The sequence below is a fragment of the Paralichthys olivaceus genome, chromosome 14 (assembly GCF_024713975.1).
Source record: "Paralichthys olivaceus isolate ysfri-2021 chromosome 14, ASM2471397v2, whole genome shotgun sequence".
NCBI lineage: Eukaryota > Metazoa > Chordata > Actinopteri > Pleuronectiformes > Paralichthyidae > Paralichthys > Paralichthys olivaceus.
The window spans coordinates 269,598-294,017 of NC_091106.1; the positions used below are offsets into that span (position 1 = coordinate 269,598).

The 24,420-nt window shown below is 43.4% G+C and overlaps 1 long non-coding RNA gene across 1 annotated transcript; it reads right to left on the bottom strand.

The window, feature by feature from the left end:
- Window positions 1–3,927: 3,927 nt before the first annotated feature.
- LOC138413678 (uncharacterized) lies at window positions 3,928–5,642 on the bottom strand. Its single transcript, XR_011246096.1, has 2 exons — window positions 5,351–5,642; window positions 3,928–5,317 (listed from the first exon to the last, which is right to left on the bottom strand). It is a non-coding gene; the product is annotated as an uncharacterized lncRNA (long non-coding RNA).
- Between the last annotated feature and the right edge of the window lie 18,778 nt (window positions 5,643–24,420).

The window sequence follows — 24,420 nt, forward strand, 5'->3', positions numbered from 1 at the left end:
CACAGAAGAAATCAATCATGCACAGTTTTTACAATTTAATGAAAGAAGAATTTCTTCGTGCCAAACAGGAGGTTTCTACCAATGTAAACGTTTCTATACTCGGTCAGGTTCACTACTCTGAGTACTCATGAATTACCCCATCCTCCATTAATAAGTATCTTTCTTGATACAGGTATTGATAAAGTTCCTCTGAATCGCTCTCTAACCTATAGTTAGTACCTTACCTGTGTCTGGATGTGAGGCCCTGCCTGGCTGAACACAGGGCCTGACTGCAGGACACTTGCTGGTGGTTTATGGCAGCAGCCAGTTCACCATTGGGTTTCAGGAGGATGCTGCTCCAAGCTGAGAGGTGATGCTATTGGGGGGGGTCCTCATCAGAACCAGTCCAGTTGAACAAGTCATGCCATTCCTGAGCAGAGACATCTTGAGGAAGTGGATGGTTATTTGTGCCCTCTGACAATTTGTTGACCACTGCCCAGACCATGTCCAACAACTCTTTGTCGTCCATTTCCTCCAAAGTAAGGTCACTTTCTGCCCTCAGGTCCATACAATTCTGGTGTGTAGCCATCCATTTCATTGTTGTTCTTCTGTGACATTGATGAAAAACTGGGTTTGAGACACTGCAACAAGCTTACATGCTGATAAATACAAATGAATGATCCAATATTATCATGTATTATGAAATAAAACTAAACAAGTGTAACCCTTCTGAGAGGAAAAGAGAATAGTACTGAAAAATAGTAACTAGGTTCAATAACCAGTGAAATCAGAAGTTCTAAGATCGACTATGGAGCCCAGGATTGATCAAACGATGACGCAGGAGTATACGCTTCCCTATTTATTACAGGATGGGAAGGATGAATAAAAACATCAATCACACAAATTATCACAACTCTTACCCGGGTAAGTATAGAAAATAAAAAATAAAATAAAGTTTTGCAGCTGCGTTTTTTCTAAAGTTCAGTTCACCTGTTTTCAGTCACTGTTCAGTCAACACCGTGAAGGTGGAAAATCAGTCCCACCGCACTGTTGCGTGGATGGTGTGTGTGTGTATGTGAAGTGTAAAAGGATTCAGGTTCCACGGCGTAGTATCTCTAAGTATCCTCCGGGGTCTGGCTCGCCATCAAACTTTGACTGGCTCCAACATCCAGGTAGGTCAAACTCTCAATGGGTCCATCAAAAAACCTGACCTACGATAAGTTGGATCAGAGCATTCATCTTAATTTTCTCAAATCTCAAAAAATGAATTATAGTACATTAATCATGTTAAATCTACATAAACTCTTTATCAATAGAGAATAGGCCTGGGCCGATAATCAATAAATCAATTAATCGCACGATAAATTAAAATGAATTCGATAATTTTTCCGGCCTCGATTTATTGCCATGTGCATGCGCGTTTGTTTTCCTCTTCTCTCGCCTCCAAGCAGGCTGGATGACAAGAGGGTTCACTCTGAGCTCGGTCTCAGCACCTGGGGGCGTTTGTTCCATAGCGGAATGAACAGAGTGAACCCTCTTGTCAGTCATCCAGTCTCTTTGTCTCTGTGGGGGGAGGCAGGGCCGCTAGCATTGGCTCCACACCAAGCAGCAACATCCCGGGCTGAGCGCTGAGGCAAAAAACTGCAGTTCACTGGGTGGCCACTTGAGGCTGGCTCCAAGAGGGAGTCAATGGGAATTGACTCCCATGTTAAAACGCCAGACTTTAGAGCAGAATTAAACCTGTTTACAGCCTGGTTCAAAATACGGTTTTAGAGTCAATCAGTAAGTTCTTCCTTCATGACAACTATGTATTATCTGTTTAGATAATACAGAGGTTTGAAATTGTGAATAATTATCACTTGATTGACATGTGACGTCACCGTTAGCTCGTCACTCTGGCTGTCAGCCTGTGGTCTGCTCGGCTTCACCTGAGCTAACAGGCTAATCCCTGTCACCGAACGCGACCGGGTCTGGGGAGGAGTTTTCACTCACATGTGAATATTATCGTTTGTTGTTCGGCTGATTGTCCTGACGGAGAAGTGTCTGTGGTGTGTAAAGTACTGCCTTTTATTTACTTGTCAGTAGTGATGAGCAGGTATCATTGTCTCTGTACCTGGCTGGTTAGCTTAGCTCCGCTAACCTCCAGGCAACATACCAGCAGTAATGGCAATGCTAACGGGAGCGGCATGACATGAAGCGGTTCACACAGCGGAGAGAGGAGCGTTAGAGTTTATGGTGATAAATCTTTTAAACTGAAGGCGACTGTGTGTTTAGTGAATGAGCTCCACCAAGTTAGATATTTAACGTTATGTAAAGTTGTTCAGCTCCCCAACCTATTTGGCTTGACTATGTTACTGTGGGTAACTTCAGTAATAATGTTTTATTAGATTATTGGTTCAGAAATAACGTTAGTGCAGCTGCTGCAGTGTGAAACTTGTTGAGCTGGACTTTATTTATGAATGAACAGTTTACCTACCAGGTATAGACCTGTTTTCATAACTTACTAACAATTAAAGCAAATGATTGCACATGATGCATTACATTATAAATGCAATACTTTTAATGTGAAAGAACTCCATACTGCACATTCATTGTAGTACATTGTTTAATCCCAAACCATATTCAAATACATAGTTGAATATCCACAGAATATAAGGACATAGACTTTGTTTGAAAGTAACACTTATCTCGGCAATAATGCCATACTTTATGTTTCCTGTCATTTTATTAGGGACGGACGAACCTGAGGGACACAGCTGTGCTGACCGTGTTCTGTCTCTTATGACAAAAAAGAAAAGACTTTTTATCTAAAGTTTATCAAATCAGAAAGTAAAAGATGAACATTGTTGTGATAACAGTGTTCATTTTACCAACCATAATGGATACAGAAATTGACTCAATATTATCATGTTGACCAGCCTGAAGCTGCCGATCTCCACCTTGTTGCTGCTGCCACAGTGGATTCAGAGGACATCAGGTGTTGCAGTGCTTCATGTAATGAAATGAAAAAAGTCACGTTAAAGGATGTTTTATGCTGAAATCATTGTCATATCTGTAGATATTAAGGAACAGAGGAGAAACACGATTATTTACAGATACTGTACAATACAATAGCCTACAATAATTTTTACACATGTAATATGAGCTGTGTTAAGCAGCCAAGACTGGTACTTATAGTTTATTCTGTGTTCAGCAGGTGGAAGCACCACAGATTTCAGCCAAACTGATGTACTAAAAAAAATAAACATTGTACAAAAAAATTTCTTTCTACCACATCTGTGATAACCAAATGAGCAAGGTGAGCCCATCAACACGGACGAGCCAGTGGTGGCAACAAAAAAAAGCATCACAACAAAGTTGCATGCCCACCTAAAGCACAACCACCCAACCCAGTGTTCCCAGCTGGGGAAAAAAAAGTGCACCTCAAGATGCAGAGCCTTCGTCCCGAAAGTCAACACTCACTGAGGCGTTTGGTCGACAAAGTAAATATAAATGGAGCAAAAATGGTGTGCGCTCAAAGAAACTGTAGTTCGCTGCATCGCAAAAGAAATGCTGCCCTTTAGTACAGTTGAAAAGCCAGCATTGAGAGAGATGCTGCAAACGTTTGACAGACAGACAAAACGAATAGCCTGCAAGAAAATACATGTCACAAACGGCCTAAATGTTCAATATTTATTGAAGTGCAATTTTGTTAATCGAGACTTGATAAGCCGTTTTATTTATTGTCATGGTTGTGTGTGGTTTTATATTTGAGTGCTGTTTTTGCTAACAGAGACTGAGAGTCCATTTTATTCTTTGTTTGTGTAGCGATGCGAGGGTATGGCGGGGAATTAATTTATTTGTGTGTTGCCACAACGCCACCTGAGGAGTTTCACCTCAGGAAATATAAATAGATGTGAGGTGTGCGACAGCACAGGTTCGTTTAAATCACTGGGGCAAGAGACGTGCTTAAATCAATAAAGAAACTTTAATAAACCAAATACATATAATCAAAAACACACTAAACATAACCAACCAAACACTTGAATTAAAATAACAAACACTGGACAGGGCTCGGACTTACCACGGCGACGAAACCAACAAAACGAGGGAGGGATTAATAAAACAAACCACCCGTGACACAGCACACCAAACGAAAACGGGTCGTGACAAACTCCCACCACCGGAAATGGGGCCGCCGCCCTTGGGTCACGGCACCTGTCCACAATAAACAACAGGTTAAAACAAGTAAATGATTGGTTAACACATTAAAACAAACACAACACAAAGCTAGCTAAACAAAATAACAGAAAGGCTATTTAAACATGGGCTAATCTAAAAAAAGAGGATAAAATATGGATGTCTCTCCTTCCCAGGCTCCACACCAATCCAGTTGGATTTTGCCACCACAGTTAATGTCCTCGTGGTACAACCATTATTTAAAACTCCGAAGCCTCAGCAAAGCCGCAAACTCCCGTGGTGCCAGAACAGCAGGTCCTCGTCTGCGACGCAGGAGCTGATGGTAGCCAATGAGGGGGGCAGGGCCTCGCCCTAACAAACAATTAATATGATGAGCCCATAACAATTTCACAATCAGATTAAAATATGGGACCATACGCACCACCGTGTCCGGCCAAGACGCGTCCTCGTGACCCGGTGGAAGGGATCGTATCCACAAGGGTGTGGGATCCCTTTGTTCGTGCTGTAAGGTTACATGCTGTTAGCTCCAGACAAGGTACAACGTGCGAACGGCAGACAACGTCGACTTACCACGCTCAAGCGCGCTTATGCACCCGTCGGTAGCCGGCGGAAATATGCCGTGCCGCGGCTGAGTCCGAAACCCGCTCCCTGCTCTTTCTCCGGAGTCCAAAACCAAAGTGGGAAGCGAGAGGACGAGTGCTGTTTGGTTGCTCTTTAAATAGTTGGCGCTAAAGCGCCCCACAGTGGCAGGGAGGGCGCCTGCAGAAAAGAGCGCCCCTAAGCGGCAGGGAGGGCGCACGCATCTGGCCACATTTATCCCGCCCTTTTGGATCGTCGGCCCGACGATGAACAGAAAATGGCCTCAACACCAAGGCCTAAAAATGGCCAACTGGGCATTCAACATCGGGCCTACAGGTCTATTATTTGGCTGTTCCTGACGATCAGCAGGGCAAGGAAGATGATGGACATTTGAATGGTGACCCGCCGTGGAACGAGCAGATCTGCGCAGGGCCAGCTGACTGGAATTCAACGGTTCAGTTGGTGAACACGAAGGAGCTGGTGGGGAGCACCTTACCGAAGCATGAGGTGTTACCAGGATGGGCCTGGTCTCTAGTGGGATCGGGACAGGAGGGCTTTCAAGATGCCCGGTACCTGGAACCTCCACAGACTGTGGGAGAAGGGTATCCGGAACCAAAACCCATAAGTCTCCGGCATTAGAAGAATCATCCCGTACCGCAAGGGACGCCGGAGAGGGCATCTTGGGTGAGGGATTTGCAGCCTCCTGCGGAACCACGGCCTTTACCATGTCCCGATGTACGTTTTTAACTTTATGCGGGTCATTCACAGGGGTGACCGTGTAAACTGTTCCATCACCGCAGGGAGCCTTCACAACCTGGTGGACCACGGAACTCCAAAGGTCTTGGATTTTATGTCGCCCTCTAACACCGTGGTCCCTCAGGTACACTAATTGGCCAACTGTAAAAGGTAGGTCTTGGACCCGCTGATCATGCCGCTCTTTCCGTTTGCTAGCAGCAGCCAACAACCGTTCCCGAGCACCCTCGAAAGCAACTCTGAGTCGAGCTTGGTGTTCGACTACCCAGTCCTGCACCCCGCCCGGTACTGGGTCCTGAACTCTACCCAGGAGGAAGTCCACAGGAAGCCGAGGTTCCTGCCCAAACATTAAAAGGAACGGCGACTCACCAGTGCCCTGATGAGGTGTGGTGTTGTAGCAAAAGAGCACCTGCGACAGACAGGAGGCCCAATCCCGTTTCTGTGAGACTGGCAGGGTACGAAGAAGGTTATGGAGAGTTCTATTAAACCGCTCGCATTGCCCGTTACCCGCAGGGTGGTATGGGGTAGTACGGGATTTGGTTACACCATACAAAGAACAGAGCTGGTGGATCAAAGAACTCTCAAAGTTCCTTCCTTGGTCCGAGTGGAGGCGGTCCGGAACACCGAACTTATAAAACCACTCCTGAACCAAGACCTGAGCCACAGTGGAGGCTCGTTGATCCCGTGTAGGGATGGCGACAGTAAATTTACTAAAAACATCTGTCATTACTAAGACATTTTCTAACCCGTTCCGGGACGGTTCCAATAGCGTGAAATCAATGGCCACGATCTCATTGGGTCGGGAAGCAAGCAGGTGGCCCATAAAGCTATGTGGCACGTGCCCTGAGTCCTTAGCGACTTGACAGCGCCCACACTCTTGGACCCAATTCTTAATGTCAGAAGACATTCCTGGCCAATAGCAGCGCTGTCGGACCAATTCTGTAGTTCGCTCGATACCCTGGTGGCCGTGCTCTTGGTGAAGCTGGTTCAAAGTCTCCTGCTTGAGGACTGCAGGCAAGATTAATTGGAGAGACTCCTCTCCCCCGTCTGGGCGGAAGACTCGGCGGAGAAGAACCCCGTCTTTCTCCACTAAGCGGTCCCATTGGCGCAAAATCGCCATGACTGGCTTAGACAAATGTTGTCTTTCAGCCGAGGTGGGCGGCGCTTTACATCGCCAAAACACAAACACATCTTTTAGAAATGGATCATCCTCCTGCAAGGAGCGGAGATCAGTGGCAGAGTGGAATGGGAGAGCTGAAACTAGGGACTGAGTTGCGGACAACCCTGGGCCTGGACCTTGCTGAAAGCCTCGAGGGACTGAGGTGCCAGGCAAGACATGCTCAACTAACTTGGAGCCAGAAACATACTGCCGTGAGAGCGCATCAGCATTCCTGTTGCTGCGACCTGAACGATACTTAATGGTAAAGTCAAAGTCGGCCAATTGAGCGGCCCATCGTTGCTCTGTGGCCCCCAGTTTGGCTGACTGAAGGTAGCTCAGCGGGCTGTTGTCGGTATAGACAAGGCACTTATGCCCCAACAAATACTCCCTGAACTTCTCCGTCATAGCCCACTTGAGTGCAAGGAATTCCAATTTCATGGAGCTATAATTTGACATGTTGCGCTCGGTGGGTCGAAGGCCTCTGCTAGCATAGGCTATGGGTTTCACGCCATTGTCAGTCTCCTGTGAGAGTACAGCCCCCAGACCACTATAGCTGGCATCAGTTTCTAAAATGAAAGGCCGTGTAAAGTCGGCATATACTAGCACTGGGGACGAGACCAACTTTGCCTTTAAGGCCTCAAAGCTCGCCTCACACTGAGGTGTCCACGCAGTGCCTAAAGTTAGGCCTGGCCCCTTCTTGGGTTTGGTACTTGCCAGCTCGGCCACAAGTTTATGCAGAGGGCCGGCCAGCTTTGCAAAACCCTCTACAAAGCGACGATAGTAGCTGGCGAAACCCAAAAATGAACGCAGTTCTGATACGTGACGGGGGCACTGCCACTTAGACACAGCCTCAATTTTCTTGGGATCGGTGGAGACTCCCTGGCTTGTGATGACATGCCCCAAATAGTCAACCTCCCGTCGAAAGAATGCACACTTTTCCAGTTTTGCTTTTAGACCTTCCTTTTGGAGGCGATCAAACACTAATTCCAGCCGCTGCAGATGTTGTTCAACAGAGGAGGAGAAGATAATAATATCATCCAGATAAAGTAGCAAGGACTGACCTTGCTCTTTACCAAACATTCTCTGCATCAGCCGCTGGAAAGTGCTTGGGGCATTACATAAGCCAAAAGGCATGCGGTTGAACTCAAAAAGGCCAAATGGTGTACAAAATGCAGTTTTGGGTCGGTCTTGTTCTGTCATAGGGACCTGATTGTAACCGCTGGCCAGATCGATTGTGGAAAACCAGCAAGCCCCAGAGAGTGCATCCAAGCTCTCCTCGATGTGAGGCAGAGGGAATGCATCCCTTCTGGTTTTACTGTTAAGGAGGCGATAGTCCACGCACAAGCGCAGGTTCCCATCCTTTTTCCTGACTAGTACTATGGGTGATGCATATGGACTACAGCTCTCCCTAATGACCCTGGACTCCAACAGCTGATTAAGGTGAGTCTTCACTTCTTCGTACTCTGAGGGAGGGATACGCCGGTACCTCTGCCGGACAGGAACCTTATCGAGGAGAGGTATGTCATGGGAGAGGAGGTTAGTACAGCCCAAGTCGCCTTCATGGGTTGAAAAGACAGATTGATATTTGCGAATAAGGGAGTTTACATTGGCTTTCTCCTGCTCAGACAATTCAGACAGGTCTATTGACTCTAACCTATCTGACACTGAGGGGGCAAGTGCATGGGAAGATACAGTTGCTAGGGTTGAGCTCTCCTCAGTTACACCTGGAGGAAGGCTGACAACCTGGGCAGTGTTAAGGACGCCTAAACTAGTCCGTGGGTACAGGAGAATTTCCGTTGTCCCAACATTGACCACTGGGACGTACACTGTACCCCGGACAACCTGTAAAAGGCATGGTGAAACTAGCAGCCCGGCTGGTAAACCTGACTCAGGTTGCTCAAAGAGAGCACTTTGTCTAGTAAACTTTTCTGGACAGGTACCAGCAACTAATTTCATCACTCCTCCAGGTATACGCACCACTTGTTTGCCTCGGACTCTCACAATGCCAGTGTGGCCCCCTGGATCCTGGGCGGCAGACTGACTGCACTGTTGCAAGGCCGCAATAACGGGACCAGGTGCCTGTAACACAGACGGTGAATCAAAAAGAGAGGGCCCGAATGCGCCGAAGAGCTCTCGATAGCATTTATTTATCACGTTCATTCCCAAGATGCCTGGGACAGAAGACACACAATCAGGGGGGTTTTTAACAACCAGAATCCCACAACGGGGCATCACCTTGCCACATAGTTCCACATCAAGCTCCAAGTAACCTATATACGGAATAGCTAAACCATTCGCTGCTCGGAGCTGTAGCCAGTGACAAGACCGAAGGCGATCGTGGCCCCAAGGTGCAAACTGCTCCAGAAAGAAGCTCTCAGTAATGGTGGACACCATGGAACCAGTGTCCACCAAGCATAAAGCAGTGACTCCTCCAATCAAGATATTAATATTTGGACATGCAGCAATTAAGTCAGAGGTTACACTTTTCTGTGAGTCTGTGGGCTCCCCAACTGTGCTGTGACTCTGCAGCTCAGTGGGCTTCAGTTTTCCGAGTGCCGGGAGAAATGGGACGGTGCAGTGGTGCGTGGGTTCGACCCAGCTGCTGAATTAGCAAGGCGTCGAAACGGAGCCCGCTCACCCTCACACTCCCGGGCAAAATGTCCAGGCTGCTGGCACCTTCTGCAGATTAAAGGACCACCACGAAAAGTCTGACCTTGGGGGCGAGGGGCCTGTAGGGAGGCTACTGTCTGGGTGAGCTTGTTAAGCTGCTCCTGTTGACACTTCATAAGGTCCATCAACTCACTCAACCCTGGCCCAGGTGAAGCAACAGGAGGGGCGGGTTGAAAGCGACCCTGTACTCCATATTGGAGACCATAAGCTGATGGTAAGGAGGAGCTACGCCCCCTATCCCCCCCTGGAAGACCTTCTCTCTCCCACCTAATTGCCTCACCACGAAGCTCCAACAAGGTGACAGTAGGCTGGCGTCTGACTAGTTGCTTGAGTTCCCGGCGAAGGGAGCTATCAAGAACATGCTCCACAAACTGATCCCTGAGGAGGACATCAGAATTAGGCATCCCATCAGGTGCACGCTGCTTAACCCGTGCCATTGAGGCCATGAGAGCTAAGGAAAACTCCTGCAACGTCTCTCCTTCGAGTTGGCGTCGAGAAAAGAAAGCCTGCTGTAAAGTCACATAAGACTGAGCACAACCATATAGCTCCTTTAAGATAGCGAGAACCTGGTGTGGGTCTCGCCGCTCCACACTAGGGCGAAACTTAATTTCCTCCTTTGCCTCTCCCTCCAAATGGTCAAACATAAAGAGGGCCTGGTCAACAGCAAGAAGATGGCGAGCACGCACACATGCCTGTATCTCCTCTATCCACTCAGTAATTCCTATGCCTGCCCTGCCATTGAACATGGGACACTTACGGTCTCTAGGAACCACAACCAGTCGCTCTGTGACAGCGGCGGCTACGGGTGCAGTCGGTGCCTGACTAGCTGCAGCAGAGGGAAAGAAAACAGCCTCACCGGGGTCCAACGGAGATGCAGCACGCGCCTGGCGAAGTTGTTCGTTGTCTGCCTTAAGCTGTAACACGATTTCCCTGAGCTGTTGAATCTCCTCCTCCATGATGAGGTAAAACAGCACCAAGGCCTGACAAAGTGGTACGTGGAATTAAAATCAGACTCAGACACTGCTGTTCTGGCACACTGAATACACAACACTCAATTTTATGAAGAGACACCCATCCTTAAAAACAATTTCAAAAATTAAACTAAAACACGTCTCTGCCCCTTTACATGTGAGATCCTGCCAACAACGCCAAGATGTAGCGATGCGAGGGTATGGCGGGGAATTAATTTATTTGTGTGTTGCCACAACGCCACCTGAGGAGTTTCACCTCAGGAAATATAAATAGATGTGAGGTGTGCGACAGCACAGGTTCGTTTAAATCACTGGGGCAAGAGACGTGCTTAAATCAATAAAGAAACTTTAATAAACCAAATACATATAATCAAAAACACACTAAACATAACCAACCAAACACTTGAATTAAAATAACAAACACTGGACAGGGCTCGGACTTACCACGGCGACGAAACCAACAAAACGAGGGAGGGATTAATAAAACAAACCACCCGTGACACAGCACACCAAACGAAAACGGGTCGTGACAAACTCCCACCACCGGAAATGGGGCCGCCGCCCTTGGGTCACGGCACCTGTCCACAATAAACAACAGGTTAAAACAAGTAAATGATTGGTTAACACATTAAAACAAACACAACACAAAGCTAGCTAAACAAAATAACAGAAAGGCTATTTAAACATGGGCTAATCTAAAAAAAGAGGATAAAATATGGATGTCTCTCCTTCCCAGGCTCCACACCAATCCAGTTGGATTTTGCCACCACAGTTAATGTCCTCGTGGTACAACCATTATTTAAAACTCCGAAGCCTCAGCAAAGCCGCAAACTCCCGTGGTGCCAGAACAGCAGGTCCTCGTCTGCGACGCAGGAGCTGATGGTAGCCAATGAGGGGGGCAGGGCCTCGCCCTAACAAACAATTAATATGATGAGCCCATAACAATTTCACAATCAGATTAAAATATGGGACCATACGCACCACCGTGTCCGGCCAAGACGCGTCCTCGTGACCCGGTGGAAGGGATCGTATCCACAAGGGTGTGGGATCCCTTTGTTCGTGCTGTAAGGTTACATGCTGTTAGCTCCAGACAAGGTACAACGTGCGAACGGCAGACAACGTCGACTTACCACGCTCAAGCGCGCTTATGCACCCGTCGGTAGCCGGCGGAAATATGCCGTGCCGCGGCTGAGTCCGAAACCCGCTCCCTGCTCTTTCTCCGGAGTCCAAAACCAAAGTGGGAAGCGAGAGGACGAGTGCTGTTTGGTTGCTCTTTAAATAGTTGGCGCTAAAGCGCCCCACAGTGGCAGGGAGGGCGCCTGCAGAAAAGAGCGCCCCTAAGCGGCAGGGAGGGCGCACGCATCTGGCCACATTTGTTTTATTTATTTAGGATATTTCAACGTTCCTGAAATTACAATTACGATGGTAAAAAATTACTGAAAAATAAAAGTTTAATTGTATTTGAAAGGGTGTGCATTATTATGATATATTATCATGTTGGCAATAATATCGTTTATCGGCAATAATTCGTGGGACAATATATCGTCCAGCAAAATTTGTTATCGTCCCAGGCCTAATAGAGAATAACAATTTTACTCAATTACTGTTGCAACATGCTATCACAATGTTCAGTAATAAAATAAGCAACACTCGAAAATATCACATTATGTTATTGAAATAATCTTCCTCACTCCAAATCAACAGTATCAAAATATCCTGTGCTCTTTACATCGTAATTAGCACATAAAACAATATCAATCATCTAGAAAGAAAAATATGTAATGTGCACAGCTAATAAAATATGGCTGGATGAGCTTAGAATGCATAAATAAGGTGCTAAACACACACATAATACAGATCTATGTGCAACAAAGGAGCAAACAAATGTCTCACAATGCACCTTTAAAATGTCGAATCAGGGCTTCAGCATTAATGTGTGGTGTGTCGTAGTGTGTCTCTCTCGCGCCAATCAGCACCGGAGCTAGGTGCTCTGATGTTAGCTCCTATGCTAACGGTTTAACTCGTTGCATTAGCTATTAGCCTTTAGCACATCAAGACGGCCGCTCACCGATGCGTTTCTCTTCCCGAGAGGTTCCTCCGACTGTGCTCACACAGGTCATGGTCGTCCCGGGAGATTTCTTCGGCAGCTTTTCCGAGTCTGATCCACTTTTCTTGTTTTATCTTCCTATGGTGAGTGTCTGTTTAATGCGCCTTGCTCTCTCTCTTCCCAGCAACTTCAGAGGAAGTGAACCTGCTCCGATCAGCTCAATGGGCGGGGCTTCTTTTCTGATTGGGTGACAGACCGTCTTTTATTATGGTTCTATCTCTCCTTTTAGATAAACATCTGTTTTTTATTATTAACCAAAACGTAGTATTAATGAATTGATTTATCCACCATGAATTTCACTTTTCTTCATTCAATCAACTAATTTATTGTTTTTAATACAGATTTTTAACCTGGGTTACACAAGAATCTAATACTTTTATTTAGAAGCTGTTTTGTTGTGATATTTTTTCACTGTGATTTTGAGCTAAATGGAGATATGGACACTTCCTATGCTTCTATATACTATATACTATATACTATACATCCACTGTCATGATTACACCTGATTTCTTTGGAACTATGTTTTTTCAGATACAAATAAAAAAATCTATTCTATAGTTATCTTACAGGATCACATAACTGCCTCGTCCATAAGCAACTCATATACTTTACCACACACATTTATACCTAACCCAGCCTTGTATAATCTCTGTCCTGATCTTAATATTGTCCTCCTGAACATGATGAACCAAAGATGAATAATATCTGTAACCTGTAGTTGCTCTGTGGTGTTTCCCAGAACTCTAAAGCACAGCACTATCACTGACACCACTGATTCTTTAAACAACCACAGAAGAAATCAATCATGCACAGTTTTTACAATTTAATGAAAGAAGAATTTCTTCGTGCCAAACGGGAGGTTTCTACCAATGTAAACGTCTCTATACTCAGTCAGGTTCACTACTCTGAGTAATCATGAATTACGACCTCCTCCATTAATAAGTATCTTTCTTGATACAGGTATTGATAAAGTTCCTCTGAATCGCTCTCTAACCTATAGTTAGTACCTAACCTGTGTCTGGTTGTGAGGCCCTGCCTGGCTGAACACGGGGCCTGACTGCAGGACCAGCTCCGTCTCCCATCTAGCCCTAATGTAATCAGTTGAAGGACTCGTACAGTCTCTGAGGTTTTCATATAACACAGATACCACCTTGATTTTTGACCCATTATATACTCGCATTAGTACATCTATCACTCCGTTTAATATTTTTGCACTCCCTATTTCCCTTATGATATAATCCCTTAGCTGTAGTTATCTAAAAAAATATCCTAATTTTTTAATCCATACATTTCTCTAAGGTCCTGAAAAGACATGTTGTTTCCATTCTTTAGTATTGTACACATGGCAGTGATTCCCTTCCTCTCCCAGTTCCTGTATGTCAGGTCACTCAAGTCTGGCTTGAATCTTTCATCATATGCAATCCAGCTCAACAATCTCACTTTCTTTTCCAATCTATGCCTTTTATTGAAATCAGCCCAGATAGTCAGTGTGTGGGAGGTTATTGGATCTATTGAACCTTTGAGTAGTTTTTATCAATGTAATGTTGCCCAAAAGGGATTGCACTGGTTTGCTAGCCACCCTCATCTCAATCTCTTTCCATTTGGAGTTATAATGCTTGTCACACCACTTGACCAAGTTGTGCTGCCTCATAATAATCCTTTAAATTTGGGAGTGCCATACCCCCCCGATTCTTAGCCAGTTGGAGCATGCTATATTTTATTCTTGGTTTTTTACCACTCCAAATGAACCTCGATATCAATTTGTCCCAGGTTTTAAATCTTTCTAACTGTATCTTGACAGTAAGGGATTGGAAGAAATACAATAGCCTCAGGAAAATGTTCATTTTAATAATGTCAATCTTTGAACTGAACTCCAGTGATATGGTCGACCATTTCTCAATATCCTCTTAATTTGTATATGAATCTGATCACAATGAAAACATGGCTGGAATTATCTTCTGAAGATGGCTTATCTGTTTTGTTAGGGTTACCCCAAGATATTTTATGCTTTCTGACTTCCATTTCCATTTATAAGCATTTGTAATTTCTTGGGAAGGGGTATAATTAAAAGCCAGAATCTGTGTTTTATTCACATTTGTTTTATATAATGAGTGGTCTCTGTATATCCTTATATACTTAAATGTGTTAGGCTTGTATCAGGTCTTTCTAAATATATTATTACATCATCTGCAAACAGACTTATTACATGTTTTTGTTTTTTAATATGTATTCCCTTTATTTCCTCACACTGTCTTATAGCCTGCGCCAGAAGTTCAATGTATAAGTCAAAGAGGAGAGGGGACAGGCAACATCCTTGGCGTGTTCCCCTCTGTAGCTTTATGCTTTTTGTTAGACTACCATTCATTTTTATTCTAGCTATAGCATTCTGGTATATTGCATTGATGCATTTAATGGCTTCTTTGTTAAATCCAAAACATTCTAATGTTAAATATACCAATATCCAATTTACGCCATCAAAAGCCTTTTCGCCATCAAGACTCAGCAATATAGCCTTAGTTTCCTTCATTTGTATCGAGTTTACTATTTGCAGGGTCCTTCTTATGTTATCTAATGTTTGTCGTCCTGTAGTAAATCCAGTTTGGTCCTCGTCAATTAATTCTGTCATGAAATTCTGATCTCTCCTTGCTATAATGGATGTGTATATGTTGTAATCTACATTGAGCATAGAAATGGGTCTGTAATTGTGACAATATTCTGCATCTTTACCCTCCAGATATGATTGCTTCATTACATGAGGGTGGCAATCTACCTTCCTTAAGGGCAGTGGCGGTTCTACATTGAGTTACTCCCCGGGCGAGGGGTGTTATATAAAGTAGAGTAATGTGTATAGTCTTTTTCCTTCGGATGCAGTTCACGCCATACATCAAACAGTTTATGTTCCTTCAACGACATGTTTACAAATATAGATATATGTGTCTTATTTCTTTTTATACTTGTTGTGTCTACCCTATGATCCATTATCATATTAAAATCACCAGCACATATCACTATACCTTCAGATTTTAAGGCCATGACTGGGAATAATGATTTAAAGAATTGTTTAGTACTCTCTGGAGGGGCATATACATTAATTAACGTAACCATCTCTTCCTCTAGTTTCCCCTTCACTATAATATATCATCCTTCTGTATCCTTGATTTCTTTTAGACATTCAAATTTAGTTGAGTTTTGTATAAGTATTGCCACACCTCTTTTGTTCCTTTGTTTACAAGTACTGTAATAGGTGTTTCTAAAACCAAATTTCTTCAGCTTTTCATGCTCTTCCTGGGAAAGGTGTGTTTCCTGCATGAAGATAACTTGAGCCTTAAGTTTTCTCATTTTCAAAATTATCTTAGTCCTTTTAATTGGATTATTTAACCCATTAACATTTAACGACACTAACGATATGCTGTTCATTTATAGCTTTGGAAAATGGCATTATACTCCATGATATATATATATATATATATATATATATATATATATATATATATATATATATTATATACCATGAGAACAAACAATAGCCCAAAGAACATTGAGCAACTCAGCAATAAAAAAAAAATCGAACTAAGAATACAACAGTAGGCACTTGCCCCCCACGTTTCCCCCGTGGGTTGAGGGGAAATTCAGATGAAATATGGGGGCCCCTCCTTAGTGAGGTCCATTCTTGTTATCCAGATTCTCTTGAGCATCTGTCTCATTAATTCAATTCAATTCAATTTTTTTTATATAGTGCCAATTCATATTTTACATTATCTCAAGGCACTTTACATTTAAAAGTCAAGACCTTAAAACAATATTAACGTAGAGAAACCCAACAGTTCCCACAATGAGCAAGCACTGTGGGGAGGAAAAACTCCCTCATTAACAGGGAGAAACCTCTGGCAGAACCAGGCTCAATGTGGGCGGTCATCTGCCTCGACCGGTTGGGGTGAGGAAAGAAAAGTAAGGGGGGAGGAAAGGAGAGATGGGTGGAAAGCGGGGGAGAGAAGAGAGAGATAACAATAACAATGTAGTGATCTACAACAGGATTATATATATTAATGAATTACTGAGTTATTGTAATTAATGATAAAAATGGTGATGGTAGTTGTTGTTGTCCTGCAGTCCCGGTGCCAGAGTTATCTGAAACGAGAGAGAGAGAAGAGCCAGAGGGACTATGGGAGGAAAAAGTGACACTTTGACATGATGACATGTTAAAATAAATAAATAAATAAATAAACAGGTGTGGGGGGGCAGAGAGACAGAGAGACAGAGGGAAGTGATGAAGTGCTCAGTGCATAATGGGAGTTCCCCCAGCAGTCTAAACCTATAGCAGCACAACTAAGGGATGGTTCAGGACTCACCTGATCCAGCCCTAACTATAGGCTTTGTCAAAGAGGAAGGTTTTTAGTTTTACTTTAAATGCTGGGACAGTGTCTGCCTCCCGAACCCAGATTGGGAGCTGGTTCCATAGGAGAGGAGCCTGATAGCTAAAAGTTCGACCTCCTGCTCTACTCTTACAGACTCTTGGAACCACTAGAGAGCCTGTGTTTTGGGAATGAAGTGATCATTATAGCTCACACATACAGCGTCCGATCAGTCCTAACAGTGAAGACTGAAGACCTATATACAATCTCTTATACTATTTGTCTTCAGTGTCTAACATGTGTTATCTTTCACTTACTTATTCATTTAGATGCACTTACATACTTTATTTGTCCATTCCTCTGTATTTCTGTAGTTTATGTTTTGCTCGTGTTGCGGTGTCCTCTTTGTTTCCTACCTGTTGCCATGGCCATGGGCCGGTGTCCCAGTGTATCCTCATTCTGGCCATAGGTGTCTAGAAACGGATTCCTCTCTCTTTTAAAACTTTCTTAATTCCCGCGTACTCCTTTCTTTTCTGAATTATTTCCGTGGCATAGTCACATTATTGGAAATAGTATTAGTTAGGTGATAAGTTGCAACATCATGTCCCAATTGGAGATTAGCCGTGCTGCACTGCTGCTGTGCCTGTGGAACAAAGAAGAAATGAACAATTAAGCCACAGTATCACTAATTCCAGCTCTGTCCAACAATCCATATATAATAGCTCCAAAGACTCCTGGAAGAGAAATTGTCCTACCCTGAAGAGCAGTCATCCACAGGAGGAAAACACAAAGGTGGCCACCTCACAGCCCCAGTGGTGTGACTACTCTTGGAGATTCTCCCATCACAGTGTCCTCTCCATGCAGTCTCTCTGAATCTTCATCTGACGTGGCTGGCTGGAGGGGTGCGTTGACCAGTTCACATGTGAGAACAAAGCCTTTGCAGGGACTGGAGAATATGCTCTGCCTTTTGGGTGAGGATAAATCCATATTTAGGCAAAAAAAATGGATGCGACTAAAGAGGAGATGGAGAGCCCGTCATCAGCAGCGATCACTTAAATTACTTTGACTGTTGTGCTGTGCTCCACGAGGAGTCAAAATAATGTTATTATTCATGACTTTGCCTCACACAGAGCACCAAAAATGTTGTGATTATGTACTTTCCCTTGCGCGGGGTACGATTATGTACTTTCCTTCATGCGGGGCACCATTAAATGGTGTGCTTTTGGGCATTCAATAAATGTGGCTATCAGAGAAATATTAAATATTAATATTAAAAATATTAATATTAAACTGATAAAGGATAAATCGGGGCACCACCCTTCAAAGGAAGGGAAAAGATAGCCAATTTAAGAAATAAGTCTTACTGACTACAAATTTGGAACTCTGATTAATAATTAAATAAATAACTATAACCAAAATTACCACATCAATAGCTAGCAAAGTTGAAGGATATGGAGTTCTTGACAGTGTAGAGGTTGGCAAAATTCACACTTACGCAACATTAATGAAGATGGAGTTGTGAGACCATGTGGCTGAGATCACATGTATGTGTTAAGTTTGTGGAAATGAGTGTTTGAGGTGTTGGTGCCAGGTTAAAGAAAGTAGTTAGATGCATGCAAAGAAACTGATCAGTATAACAGAACTAACATTAACTTTCAAATAACATATTACCAAATATCACAACAACACAATTCAAACTTATAAACATCACATGAAATAGAAATAGGACTAAACAGTCCTTTGCTTAGCCTAGCGTAATAATAGAGCCCAGTTGTGTTACCCGTCCATGAAAAAGAGGGAAAGGTCCTTTTTGGATGTGCTGTTTGAAGTCGAGTGAAGTGGTCTTGTTGGTTGGTGGCTCCTGTTGTGCATCTGCTGGTCAGACCTTGTGTCGTGGCCAATTGTGCTGAAGTTCTTAGGCAGGCTCTCGCGTCACTGCCTTTGGAATGTTTTAGCAGTCTGCTCCAGGCAGGCCTGCTGGAAGTTGAGGAGCTTGTGTAGGGAGGAAGTCTCCCTGGCTGGGAGAGCAGGGCCAGAACCTACTCCACCAGGAGCGGTCAGCAGGGGAAGAGGCAGAACAGAGAAGAGAGCTAGGAAACTCGGCTTATATTGGCCTTGTGACCTCATGGGTCATGGGGCACACAGTGACCAATAGTGGTTGAGAGTTGTCTTCAGGAGCAGTTTTACCACCTATATGTGAAGATGAAGCACCCTGGGAGACTGAGTTCTGGAAGCTCTCCTTTGTCTCCAGAGCAAAGGAGACATGCGGTCAGGCTTTTGACTACACATGTAGGCCCAACTATGGTTCACAGATACCAGGTCCCAACATGACATTATGGCTTCATTGAATGAAAATGTATTTAACCTATCTCGATGTGCTTCTTCAGGTTGGACGGGGAGTTTTTGAATGCCAATATTTCAGTCACTCTCTGTAGGCATAACAGGCACTTAATCCGGTAGGAAGAATCTTTCACTCCAACGTACGAAAATATTTCTTGAAAATACGGCCGGTGTAACGTTATCTTCATCACCACCACGGAGTTCACCAAGTTTCACCACTTTAGTCGAGATGCTTGTCATCTGCTACTGGAGCATTAACGTTAGCAGCAGAGCCGGCAGCAAGTGCTTCCATGATGGCATCAATAATGTGACATGCCCGTGCAGTAAAATTTCTGTTCATTACACTGTGTCACATATGAATGTCACTATGTACCTTTAATCTGCACTGCAAACTGAGGAGTGATTATAACATAAATTGCTAATGATTACAATAAGTTTAAGACATATATTACGAATCATCAAACGAATCAAACAATATACTCTATGTGTAACAATCAGTATGTAGTGTATGTATAACTTGTGTGAAGAAATGATAATCTTTTTTTTTTTTTAAAGGCAGTCTGATATTATGGTGTAAAATCAGAGACAAATATCTTTTAAAAAATAGCAAATGGTTTGGACAGATATAATGGTGTCAAGAGTAAGAAAAACTGTGTAAAAGAAAAAGAGACTCATCATGGTACGGTAGGGGCTCTCCAGAGGGAAAGTCCCAGCTCCAAGGCCAAAGCAACCCAGGTGTTTGGAGGCTTTCCAGGGGTAAATTCAAGTCCAACGTACGCAAGTAACCCCGGTGCTTGGAGACTTTCCAGGGGGAAGGTCGTAACAGGTGTGGCCCTTAAGGATAGATAAAGCGGAGCAAAACCACTGTTAGTCAGAGTTCTTCTGGTGCAGCTCCGGCTCGCTACTGAATGCTCTCAGGTTTTGTTGTCGACAATAAAACTCTGCGGCTTTTAAGTTGACTTCTACTGCTTTTTTATTTGACTGAATTTTTGGAATTTTTGAACCACGAGTGGAACTTAGTTTTTCACCACAACACCCAGACAAGCGGAACTTCTTCTTCTTCGTGCTTGGCGGTTGACATGACAACGAATGTGTTGTGTAGTGTAAATGAAAAAAGAAGCTAACAGGCAAGCTAATTCAGAGGAACAAACTTTACTCTTTCTTATTCAGGTACCAGTCACAGTCACTCTCTTCTTCATGGGGTACATCGAGTGACACTGCCACCCACTGGCATAATATATATTGCAGGCACACGTATATACCACAAAAAGTTTCCGGCATTACGTCACCAACTCAAATTTCTTCTGATTTTAATTTGTAGTAATGAGTAACGAAGATGGTTAGGAGAAATGTATTGGAGTAAAAGTACACATTTTACTTGGGAAATATAGTGGAGTAAAAGTGAAAGTTGTCAGAAATAAAAATAACAAAGTAAAGGACAGATATGTGAAATTTCTACTTAAGTAGAAATGTAAAGAAGTATTTGTACTTCGTTACATTACAACACTGGGTAAGGTCAGCTCAGGTGCTGTTGGATGGGCGCTGCTGACTACTTCCAACACTGTGGTTTTCTCAACCCCAGAGCGTGGCGGATTCTCTTCCAGAGTGAAGTCTTCTTTGGTTTCTCAGGGAGAACACTGGAGAGAGACTTCTCCTCAGTGACATCATCCTTATTCTCTCCATTGAGCTCCCGACTGGAAACTTCAGCTTCATGACAGTGGCAGACCACATTGTAAGAAGCTTTGAGCTTCATCAGCTCTTCTTGGAGAACCTTCTTCTCCTGGAGCTCAGTGTTGAACTTCTCCTGGTTGGTAGTCTGATTTTGACAGACCTCATGATAAGAATCTCTGCGCTTCATCAGCTCTTCTTGGAGAACGTTCTTTTCCTGCTTCTCCTCCTGGAGCTCAGTGTCGAACTTCTCCTGGTTGGTAGTCTGATTCAGACAGACCTCATGATAAGAAGCTCTGAGCTTCATCAGCTCTTCTTGAAGAGCATTATTCTCATCCTGAAGCAGATCGCTGGTTTGAGTCTCCTTGTCCATGGAGTCAATCTTTTGGCTGTGAGCTTGCCTTTCCTCCATCTCTGTCACCACAAGCTCAACCCTGCTCAAATCCCTTTTCAAAAGGGCCACCTTCTCCTTCAGAGCCACATTGTCCTCTTCCAGAGCCTTCACCTTGTTGCTTTGTACAGCCAGTTTGCCATTGTGGGCTTTAGAGTGAGCTGTCATTTTCTCCTTCTCCCGAATCAGAAGCTCATCGTTCTGTTTGAGCTTCTCTTCCAGAGCCTTCACCTTGTTGCTCTGTACAGCAAGTTCAGCCAGTTTACCATTGTGGGCTTTAGAGTGAGCTGTCATTTTCTCCTTCTCCCTAATCAGAAGCTCATCCTTCTGTTTGAGCTTCTCTTCCAGAGCCTTCACCTTGTTGCTCTGTACAGCCAGTTCAGCCAGTTTACCATTGTGGGCTTTAGAGTGAGCTGTCACTTTCTCCTTCTCCCTCATCAGAAGCTCATCGTTCTGTTTGAGCTTCTCTTCCAGAGCCTTCACCTTGTTGCTCTGTACAGCCAGTTCAGCCAGTTTGCCATTGTGGGCTTTAGAGTGAGCTGTCATTTTCTCCTTCTCCCTCATCAGAAGCTCATCGTTCTCTTTGAGCTTGTCTTCCAGAGCCTTCACCTTGTTGCTCTGTACAGCCAGTTCAGCCAGGACACCAATGTGGGCTTTAGAGCGAGCTGTCATTTTCTCCTGCTCCCTTATCAGAAGCTCATCATTCAGTTTGAGCTTCTCTTTCAGAGCCTTAATCTCAGACTGCATTGTTCCACATGTCTGAAAAATGGAAACATGGAATTCATTATTAAAAGACCTGAACCTGAACATACATTTCTAAAAAAAAAAAATTCTTACCAGGATGTCCATTTTGGTAAAGGGGATTTGTAGTTATGAGAGCAGTGTCTTCTTGATGAATTTTTACTGAACAAATCAGCGGTTGTCTCCGTAGGCAGGATTGTTGTCTTCACTAATGAGGACTGTGGTCTTCTCAGTTGACGGTCTGTTATTTTCACAAGCTAATAACTTGAAGCAAGGGAACTTGTTATTTATGTTTGCTAGTTCAGAGGACCAAAGAAATATCCTTTAATGTCTAGAGTTTTTGGTTCTTTGATTGGATTTGATAAGGATATGCAGGCCAGCAATCCCTTTGATGGTTGGCCCCTCATCAATCATCAAAGAAGATTTTTAAGAAGCAACCGTTTCCATGGCAATTTTTATAACTGCACAACATGGCGGCCCCTGGGGGTTTATCAGGTTGACTTCTATATGATGCACATCACTGCGGAGCATACACAAATCCTGAGCTAGGCGGCTACTATACACATGTTGCACTGATAGCTACAGTGATCCCTGTCTGAGACTGAGGTTAGTCTCTTGACCAAATGAAGAAAATCAATCAAGGATTTCAGATCCATTAGATAATGTGTGATATGCTTGAGGGAATAAATGAAATATGCTATGAAGTGTTAAATTAAGTATGTAGATATGTACATAAGCATCAACAAAATATAAGTCTATGTGTCAGTAAGTACATAGTGTGAAATCTTAACAGCACAAGCATTATAAAATAAATGTAGTAGGATGAAAATAAAATAATGAAAATGGAAAACACTGTAGAGCAGCTGTAGTCAACTACTTTACCATCACCGGAAAGTGGGTACATTTTTGCAAACTAATTTTTGCATTGTGTGTCACTGAGAGCATGGGGAATTGTGCATTTCTGCAGCATGTTTGGATTCGTGTTTGTAAAAAATGTGTGTGTGTGTTTGTGTGTCAGGAAAGTGTGGACCTTGATGCTGGCTGGTTTCTAAAACTGATGCGAAATAATTGAGAGGATGTATATTTACATGTTGATCTATGTGATTTTAGTGTGTGAGAGCTATTGATGCACAACACAGGCACTGACATTCTGTGATTAAGCATTGTATTGTTGTGTGTTGTTCATGTGTTCAATGTGATTTGACACTGCAAATAAAGGTTTCATATTTTAATTTCATTCATAGATTCATGGCTATTGAGCAGTGCTTTGTGAGTGTTGGTCGAATACTGTCACTGGCATAAAATATTAATGAAAATGCATATTATTAATATTTGTATGTGTGTATATTAAATCAATACAATTGTCAATGCATCTGCAGATGTGTTTGACTGTTTCCATTTAACTTAATTTACTATGTTCCACTTAATACTGGGCTAAAAGGATTTTTTTATGTAATATTTATGTCTTTGTTATGCACATTAGTCATCCAATCATTACTGATTTGATGATATAGAGCTCAATCTGAATGCAGACAATTATTTCTTCAATGCAAAATATATTTTAAAAATCTTGCCTCCATTTGTTTACATATGATAATGAACAAAAATAATAACCAACAGATTTGACACATCTCACACAATTCATTGACCCTCAACATGCCTTCATCAACCGTGAGTGTGGCACATTATGTCATTCTTTGTCATATATGGTCATCAATAATTTAATAATAATTTATCTCAGACTCCCTCTCCGGAATCGAACCCTGTAGGCACAAAAAGTACCATTGAAAGTTGGCAGACATTCGAATGAGACGTCGCCACCACGAGGGCCAGCGATCAGTTCGAGGTCATCTAGTGTCACCAAAGCAGCCGGGGCACAACGAGTCTGATAAATGCACCCGTTGGGGAAGCGGAGAGCGGGCGAGGAGTGGAGTTCGGTTGGGGGGGTGGAATTTTGCGGGAGTTATTTTATATGCTGCAAGACTCAGCTCAAGTTATTGTGACATGGCCTAATGCTGCTCTCTTGCACGCTGAGACATCGGTGATTGCAATTGACCATGCACGTGCCAGTTGGAATGGCAGTAAGCCAGTTTTCAGACTATATTGTTGAGGGAAGGCTTCTAAGTCAGGCAAATTTATATTGCCAAATTACAATTTGTAATAATGTGTTATCTTTGCTTTTGTAGTGTTGATGCAGCAAAAGAGGATGGGTCACTTGGAAGGCTCGTAAATGACAACCATATGAATCCCAATGCCAAGATGAAGTACTTGACAGTGATAGGGAAGCCCCATCTGTGTTTGTTTGCAAAACGTGACATAAGTCCAGGAGAGGAGATCACCTATAATTATGGTGAATCAGACTGGCCGTGGAAATGCAAGGTGGTCAAAATGATTCTTTGTATAACTGATAGTTCTCATAAAGGACATGCTCTTACCATACAAAAATTCACATACATAAACATATAGTCCATCTTTATACTGCATTAAATACAGTAATTCAAATTCATTTAGATTTAGTGAAATACATCTAC